General features: G+C 43.3%; 1 pseudogene; it reads right to left on the bottom strand.

Moving 5' to 3' along the window:
• Positions 1-1,594: 1,594 nt before the first annotated feature.
• Positions 1,595-8,409, bottom strand: LOC117466433 (RCC1 and BTB domain-containing protein 1-like; annotated as a pseudogene).

Below are 8,409 nucleotides of genomic sequence, written 5' to 3'. Positions count from 1 at the left end.
GCATGAACTTGCATAGACTGTTTTTTTAACATTGGTCATATGGTGGTACTTGGAGAGCCAACTATTTTCTCAGGTGGTACTTGGTGTAAAAGGTTGAGAACCACTGCTTGTAGACAATGTAAAGGGCTGGATGTGGAACTACAAACTGGCATCAACTTTTCTTACAGTATTGAAAACAAAAAACTGCATCTCTCTGGTTTATCAATGAACAAAAGAGATTTGTTCCTTAAAAATCAAATGTCTAACTCAATCTCAATTCTCTAACGCACTATGATACATAAAAAAACATGCGTTTCCTTTTGGTTTATTGCAATATATTTATTAATATTAAAAAAATACTTGTTTACAGGAAATCAACTTTTTTGTAGTCATTTGTTTTGGAAAAAGGTCACAACATTTTAATGGTATTTCATAATACGCAGTATCAAATTATAGTTTCTGATTTGAAGACAAAATGTCCTGCATAGAAATGAGCAAACATTTTCTTTCACATTCGCACAGCATGTCGTTTAGCTTAGTGTTAACACTGTAAAATAGTGCTTTTCACATACAGAAACGTTTTCATCCACCAAGACAAGTCGACTCAAGCTTCTGCAAGGCCTCGTGTAAACAGATTTTAAATGTTCACATACTTCTTGAGAAACGAATTGTTCTTCTGTGTGCTAATCATGGACCAAATAGAGAAGCTTTATTGAATGGTATGAAGTTGTAGCTGCACAAAATAAGACCGTCTAAGATGTGGTATCTGTCATTTCACACATGTAACAGTTTAAGTATAAATATCAATTCAAACCAAAACAAAATCACGCCTCAACCAGCAGCACTAAGGATCTCTCTGGAGTTTGACCTAATCACACTAAAGAGAAAATGTGCCACCTTTTTGTGGATGTTGCATCATTGGTAATTAAGTTCCATCCATCCATCTTCTTCTCCCGCGTATCCGTGGTCGGGTCGCGGGGGTAGCAGTTCCAGCAGAGAGCCCCAAACTGTCTTTTCCCTGGCGACATCAACCAGCTCTGACTGGGGGGTCCCAAGGCGCTCCCAGGCCAGCGAAGAGATATAATCCCTCCACCTGTCCTAGGTCTACCCCTGGTCTCTTCCCAGCTGGACGTGCCTGGAACACCTCCCTAGGGAGGCGCCCAGGTGGATCCTAACTAGGTGCCCGAACCACCTCAACTGGCTCCCTTCGACGCGAAGGAGGAATTGTTAAGTTGGTTAATTAAAACAATGGGGAACTGTTTGACAGAGAAGATAAGTTACAATCTGAAAAGTCTGCTGTTTCTTAACCCAGCGCAGTTGTTGGAAGTAAGGGAGAACTAAATGTTTCTTAATCAAACGTGTGTTGTATAAGAAAATAAACTGCTTTCTGGAGGATTCAGCTTCCTGGGTCAATATAGCTCACACTGAGGGATTCATTGCCTCAATGAATTGGGACATTAAAGACGTTAAAAAGGTGGTACATTTTCCCTTGAATTGATTTATATGTGTCCAGTCTTCAAAACACTTCCTCTGTCCCGACATCTAAAAGTGCAATCAGCCCTCAACTTCATTCTGAAAACCACAACATAAGATGGCACATACAAGCTATGATGCAGTCTTCTAATAAAAGAAACAAAATCATATTCAAACAAGTGCAAACACTAAAGAAGTAACTTGGTCAATAATAAGGTAAAGTGATATCAGGCAACTGGCAAGAATATTTCAAGTTGAAACAACTCGATCAAGCGATAGTAAGTCTCGCAATGCAAATAAACCCTGTGTTTACACAATGTGTGTAAAGTAAGAAGAAGTCAGACACAATATACTGCTGTAACTTCACTGTGTGATGTCCGGTCATGTCTGGAATGAAAGGAATAATCTGACAGTGATGATAACCTATGTAAAGTTTGTGTAACACCCGTCAGAGGAGAGACAGAGTCCATTAGAAGTCACTCCCAGGGCCTCCGCCTCAGAGGCTATAATGAGCTATGATTGGTCAGTTTTTAAAGGCTCCACAGCGGCTGGCTCGACAAATGAAATTTTTGAGCAGGTCGCCGTTAATCTGCCAGAAGGCGGCGGTCTGGGTCACCTCCGTCAGGTGGTTCACACAGAACTTAAAGCAGAACTCCTCCAGGTCCTGAAAAACAAAGATAAGAGCACGGATTAGCAAAGGCCTCTTCATGTTGGTCCATGTTCTTTCAAATTAACCACTTATTTGGAGAGTTAGGGCCCTAGCACAATATCCTTCTCGTTTGTTCACATCTTCAGCTCAGCAAAATACCAAAGCAAAGTCTCAAGCATCCTAAAAACAATGCAGTTTCTCAATGGTTCACAGGTTTTATTTGACTAAAAACATGTAATTATTATAACCAAGTGTTACAGCCGCTGCTACCTTGTGCCCTTAACTCTGGTCGTGTGTGTAGATGTAAATGAGCTGTGCAGTTCCCCTGCTATCACAGATGACAGACGCCTCAACCCCCTCCTTGTGACAAAGCCTTCATTTAGCAGTGTGTTTTCTGTGGCTCGTTAGACTGCTTAGCAGTGTGTTGTAGCATTCTTGTGTGTATTGCGTAGACCCAGGTGAGTAGCGCCTGTAGACCCGCACCAGCTGTGTTCTTCCACAGTCCGTTTTGTTTATTGTTTTGTTTCCACTTTAGAAGTGAGATTTCTTTCCGTTTGTATATCTGGGCAACTCTCTTTTGGAGACCCCTTTTGTTGGATGGTGACAGCTTGACCCGTTGTTGGGCCAAGCTGTTTGTGTACATCATTTTACTTACTTACAGTAACAAATAAACCACCGGTAACGTATACCAATTCCAATCTGGTCGTGCCGTGTCCTTTTGGTCCCCCTAGCCAGATTGGCAACGTAACACGTCTGAGGCACTGCTTGAGTGGCAACATGTCACAGCATCTCCTACTCACCACTGAATTTCTTCTCATACATTTCCTTATGTAACAGACTTTCTGCAATATGTTAGCCTCCCTATATTATTCGTGCTTTTTATCTGCATGGACCTTTAATGCAGTAATGCTGTAAATGCATGAATAAAGGATTTCTGATACTCAAAACTAAGTAGATGTTCTCCCTATAACTATGGGATGGCAGGGGAACTGATACAAACAGGTGATTGTTGGTAGACTGTCGTGACCTCTGACCTCTGCATCGTAGCGCACGGCAGCCGCCAGCAGTGAGAAGGCGTTCTCCACGGTGATGCCTCTCTTTATGATGTGTTGACAGAGGCGCTTCAGACGGTTCTCACAGTACGACGTGGCCAAATCCAGCAGCCCTAAGAGATCAGAGATAATAACATGGTGAGTTAAAGGGGCCTGTTGTGTTCATGTTCAGATTCATATTAGTATCTTGTGCCTCTCCTGTGACTTGTCTCCACGCTTTAATGTTCAAAAAGCGCTTTATTTTTCTCACTGCCTGTGCTGCAGCACCTCTTTTCACCCTCTGTCTGAAACCAGAGCCCAGTCTGCTCTGATTGGTTAACTGGACGGCTCTGTTGTGATTGGTCAACTGCTTAGAGAAGTCCCGCCCCTTAGCCTATCAGGTACATATGTGCTAGCTAATAGAAGCGTGAGTGTAACATATTGTCACTATGATCCGGAAGTAAACAAAGGAGTCCAATGGAGGCGTTTCAGGCGGGATGTGGGTGTGAATACATTAACCTGTATAACACACTACATGAATGGGAAACCCCAACAATCATAATATGTCCCCTTTCAAACAACCAACATTCAAACTGAAGTCAGTCAGTCAGTCAGTGTGTGTGTGGTTCTGACCGATAGCGTCCTCCGGAGGCAGCTCCACAGCGTCGGTGTAGAGGAACTCCAGGAAGGAGCGGTACACCGGATAGGAGAACTGATCGATCTCTATCACCTCCTTCATGTCTTCGTTCCAGTGCGACTGGAACATGGTCCTGAAGTGTTCACACCTGCACAGCAGCGTGTAGCAGGAGAGAAACTCAAGTTATTTCTAATAGTCCAGTAAAGTTTCAGGACTTTGACTGACAGCTCCGAGATGGAGTCCCTGACCTGATTTTGAGGATGGCTTTGTGGACGCAGATATGTTTGCCGTCAACGCAGAACTTGAGGTCGGCTGTCTCCGGGTTGTCAAACTCTTTCTTCAGAGATTGAGCCACGGTCAAGAAGTCATCGTGCTCTGCAGGGAGGAAACACACACACACGCACACACACACAGCTTTAGGAAGATAAAACAACAGCATATCTCTTATATATTAAACTAACTGAGACTCAAGGATCATAGATTTGTTCTGTAATTTTCATGATGATTTTTTTTATTTGTTTATAATGTTTTTTAAGTCAGTTTCCTGCAAATAATTATGTACTTTGGTACTAATTACATGACAAAGTCTGCCCAAGCAGTACAATGCGATTTTATGAGTTCCCTTTTAAATTGGAACTATTTATTGGGTACAAAAATATTTCCCTATTTACTGTACTTTTGTAATTTCTCTTTGATCTGGCATCTATTGGTAGCTTTCTTATAGCTTGTGTTTCTATTAAGGCCTGTGCCTGTTATGTTACAAAACCAATAAAGATAATGGTGGAAATAATTCAAACATGAAATGCTAAAACATTTCAGATTAGCTGAACCTGTGCACATTAACCCTTTGCCTCACCCATAGAGAGAAGCTTCCACATGACTGAGGGCGTGGCGAAGCAGGCGAACACATCGTCGGTGCAGGTGAAGTGTGTGAGGAGGGGCAGCATGATGGACTGGCCCCTGCACTGACCCCACATGTACACCTGGCCGCTCTGGGTCTTACAGGCTGAGGTGTGTGTGGAGTGGCAGGCGGCGACCTCCACTATCCTGCAGGGGGGAGAGGGGGGAGTGAGGGAGGGAAAGGCAGGGGGAGAGGAGAGAGTGAGGGAGGGAAAGGCAGGGGGGAGAGCAGTCTGTAGTATCTGTGGTGACGCTCACCTCTCCTTCTCCGTCATGATGAGCAGCGGGCTCAGCTGGTTGCTCTTGTTTCCGGTGCCCAGCTGTCCGTAGGTGTTGGCCCCCCAGGCGAACAGCAGCCCCTCGTCTGTGAGGGCCAGAGAGTGGGCGTAGCCCGAGACAATCTGGAGAGAGACAGACACTCCAAGTGTAAGACTGTGAACAGCGTAAGAATGTAAACATGTCCATTACAGAAAAGAAGTGTACAGATTTGAAAGCAAAACAAGCTTCATGGTGAACAATAAAGTTGTCCTGTTGCTTACTTCAAAAGGGTCTCCATTCTCTTTGCTTGTGCAACTTTTTAAATATGAAGACTTGCTCTGTTTCATATATTATGAATTGTATACCTTCTTGTGTTCTTGGTAAGAGAAAGGAAGGTATCACTTTCGGCTCTGGTTACATTTAAAATAATAGTCTATTACCTGTAGCCTACTGATAGGGTTAAGGAGGTGGGATTTGAAAGCCTGTTTTGAGGTCTTGAAGAATCCTAACATAGGAGCATTTATTTATTATTTTACTGAAGAACAAACAAAGTGTACTTGCAAACGTGCTGTTTTCTTCTGCTATCGTCTCACTTGTTTTAAATGCATTCAGAAAAGGTGACAGTTCATACTTGTTTTTGAGTGTTATTGAAAGTTTAAGAAGTGTTTAGGAATTCGTTTTCAGGTCCTTTAAGATAAGAGTAAATTGATTTAGCAACTCTTAATGAGCAGGTCGTTAATCACAGAGAGAAGATATAATAAGTAGTATAGTATTTATTCAGTGGATGACCAAATTCAATTGACATACATTTGTGATTTTTATAAAAATGTTTCTCTTAGTTATGACTTTTAACACAAACGTTTTTTCTCTGAATATTACCCCACTCCACTATAAATCTATAGTGCCCTAATACTCATCTGAACAAATCAAGAGTGGCACTGGGTGAGACACCCAAATATACGGTTTTGTGAGTTCCCGACCCCATACCTGCTGCACACATAAGCCCTGCAGCGCGGCGAGGCGGCAGGGGGTCAAGCTGGTTCCCCCGCTGTTTCCCGAGTCCCAGCTGTCCGTTCCCGTTGTAGCCCCAGCCGTAGACCTGCAGACACACAGAGAGCATCAGTGCTGCGGAGGAGATGGCAACACTGTGTTACATTAACGTTTAAATCAAACAGTCACCTCTCCGTTGTCCAACACTGCCAGAGACGAGGTCTGCCCGCACACGATGCTGACGGCCACTTTGTTCTGCAGACAGCTGGACACTCTGCGGGGGGTCGGCTGGTTTCGCTGTGGAGCCCGAACCCACCTGACCACAGTTGTTGTAGCCCCACGCATACACCTGGAGAAGAAGAAGGTAGACAGTTATTATGACATGACACAAAATATTATCCATCCACACAATCCTATGCTGTAAATGCACACTTGATATCCCTTAAGAGGGACTTGCAACAAACAGAGTATTTAAACGATGTGACTGTAATGAATGTACTTTATTATGAAGATTTTTTAAATATATACTCCCAGAGTAATGATGGGCTGAAGATTGGGAGTTAACTACAGTAAACGTGTTATATACATTTCTTGCTTTTTCCCTGATGGCCTGAATAAATCCTAAATCTTGCTAAGCTCCAAAAAACAGAAAGAAGATCTGATCGCTTTTGTGTCCGCAGAAAACGTTGAAAAGGTTCTAAAGCGACTTCAACACTTTGTTGATATTGTTTTCCTTTTTGCTTAGAGAAGAGAAAATGTATACCAGTCACTACTTCACTATTGGCCCCAAAACAAACGAGTGTCCTAGAATATCAAACTTTTGATCACTCTCAACTAAACTTTTTAATCTCATCCTTTACAAATATGAAGCACAGTATATAAAACATTGTTGTTGTATCTGGGAACCAACATGTTTACAGCACGCTACAATATGAATCCGACAATATTTGAAATATTTTGTTGCACAATATTGTACTTTGGGCTTAGTTTTCTACGTTCTCAGCTCTGAGGGATCAGCTCGTGCTCAGGTGGCCAAATCTGAATCACATGCATCATCAGAAGGTTTCACACAGGTTTCTGCTGCAACACACTCACTTCTCCTGAGTCAGTGAGGGCCATGGAGTGGTGCGAGCCACAGGCCACCCTCTGCGACCTTCTTATTCAGCAGGTTAGCCGACACGAGCAGCGGAGCGGCTCCTTGGTTGGTCGTCCCGTTCCCCAGCTGGCTGTAGCCGTTGTGACCCCAGGCGAACGCTCTCCATCTGAAACCACAAAACGCTGAGTCATTCTGCAGCACTCTCTAATCCAAGAGGAGGATTGGACGTCCTGTGCAGCTAACCCTCTGTGGCCATCAGATGTGGGGTCCGCTGCCGTAGCTCACGCTGACCACACCTTTCTTCCCGCTAGGAGTCCAGCTTCTTGGGAATAATGGAGCTTCTGACTGTCTCCTGTCCCCAGGCAGCTGCTGCAGTTTAAAAACCCAATCACATACACCTGAGAGAGGGGAGAGGAGGGACAAAAGAGAGAGCGAGTAACAGTGATCAGCGGGGCTGAGCAGAGGAAGTTATTGTGAGCCGAGTAGGTACCAGGTCACATTCCAGAAACACAAACATCAGGCGGTGCTGATAAGAGCAAACTCAAAACAGCACGACACAGAGAGGACAACACAAGGTCATGAGCACAGGCCTCCAGCTTGTTTTGATATTTACTTTAAGAATAATCATTGAAAGATCCATAACATTCTCTAAGATAACTAGCAACATTTTGCTGCTGATTTTGATCTTTCTTTAGGGAAAGCTTCACTTTAAAGACGAAACCCGTATGTCTGGGTAACTTACCAATTAAAGAGCATGTTTCTCTGCAGGCAACACTATATTATGACATATGTATTCATATATGTATGTATTCTTATAAAGTCTTTATCGTGAAGAATACAACAAACACACTGAATAAAACGTATTTGGAATCAGGAAGTCCAGGCCTATGAAGGTTTGTATAGTAGTAGTAATAATTGGGTCTTTTGCAAAAACACTAGTTTTGACGAACCCCCATTCAAGTTAAACAAATCATGTTTTGCATCACATTTGGATTCTTTGTTCACAGTAAAGGCTTAAAAAAAAGAATCTTAAAGAGGGAAAACTATTTGCTATACAAATGAAAATATAAATCTAAAAAACCCAATATGCTGGGTAAAATTAAAGTAATGTGAAACTTGTAGTCCAAGATCCTCCAACTATTACGCACCAGTAACGATGGCTGATTAACTCCACAGCCCTGTTCCCCCCCGACGCCTCACCTCATCATCTTTGGTGATGAAGACGGCCTCATTAGCAGACGTCCCAAACACGCAGGCTTTCCGTATCGAGGAGAGCTCCTGGGGCCCCATCATGCTGAAAATGGGCCATTTGGTAACATCCACCATGATGCTATCTCTGTGGACTCGGGGTGAACCTCAGTGCAAGGGCTGGGGGGGGCGGGCATCAGCAGGAGGA

This window comes from Pseudochaenichthys georgianus, chromosome 21 (assembly GCF_902827115.2).
Source record: "Pseudochaenichthys georgianus chromosome 21, fPseGeo1.2, whole genome shotgun sequence".
Lineage (NCBI taxonomy): Eukaryota > Metazoa > Chordata > Actinopteri > Perciformes > Channichthyidae > Pseudochaenichthys > Pseudochaenichthys georgianus.
This window is presented reverse-complemented; position numbering and strand designations above follow the sequence as displayed.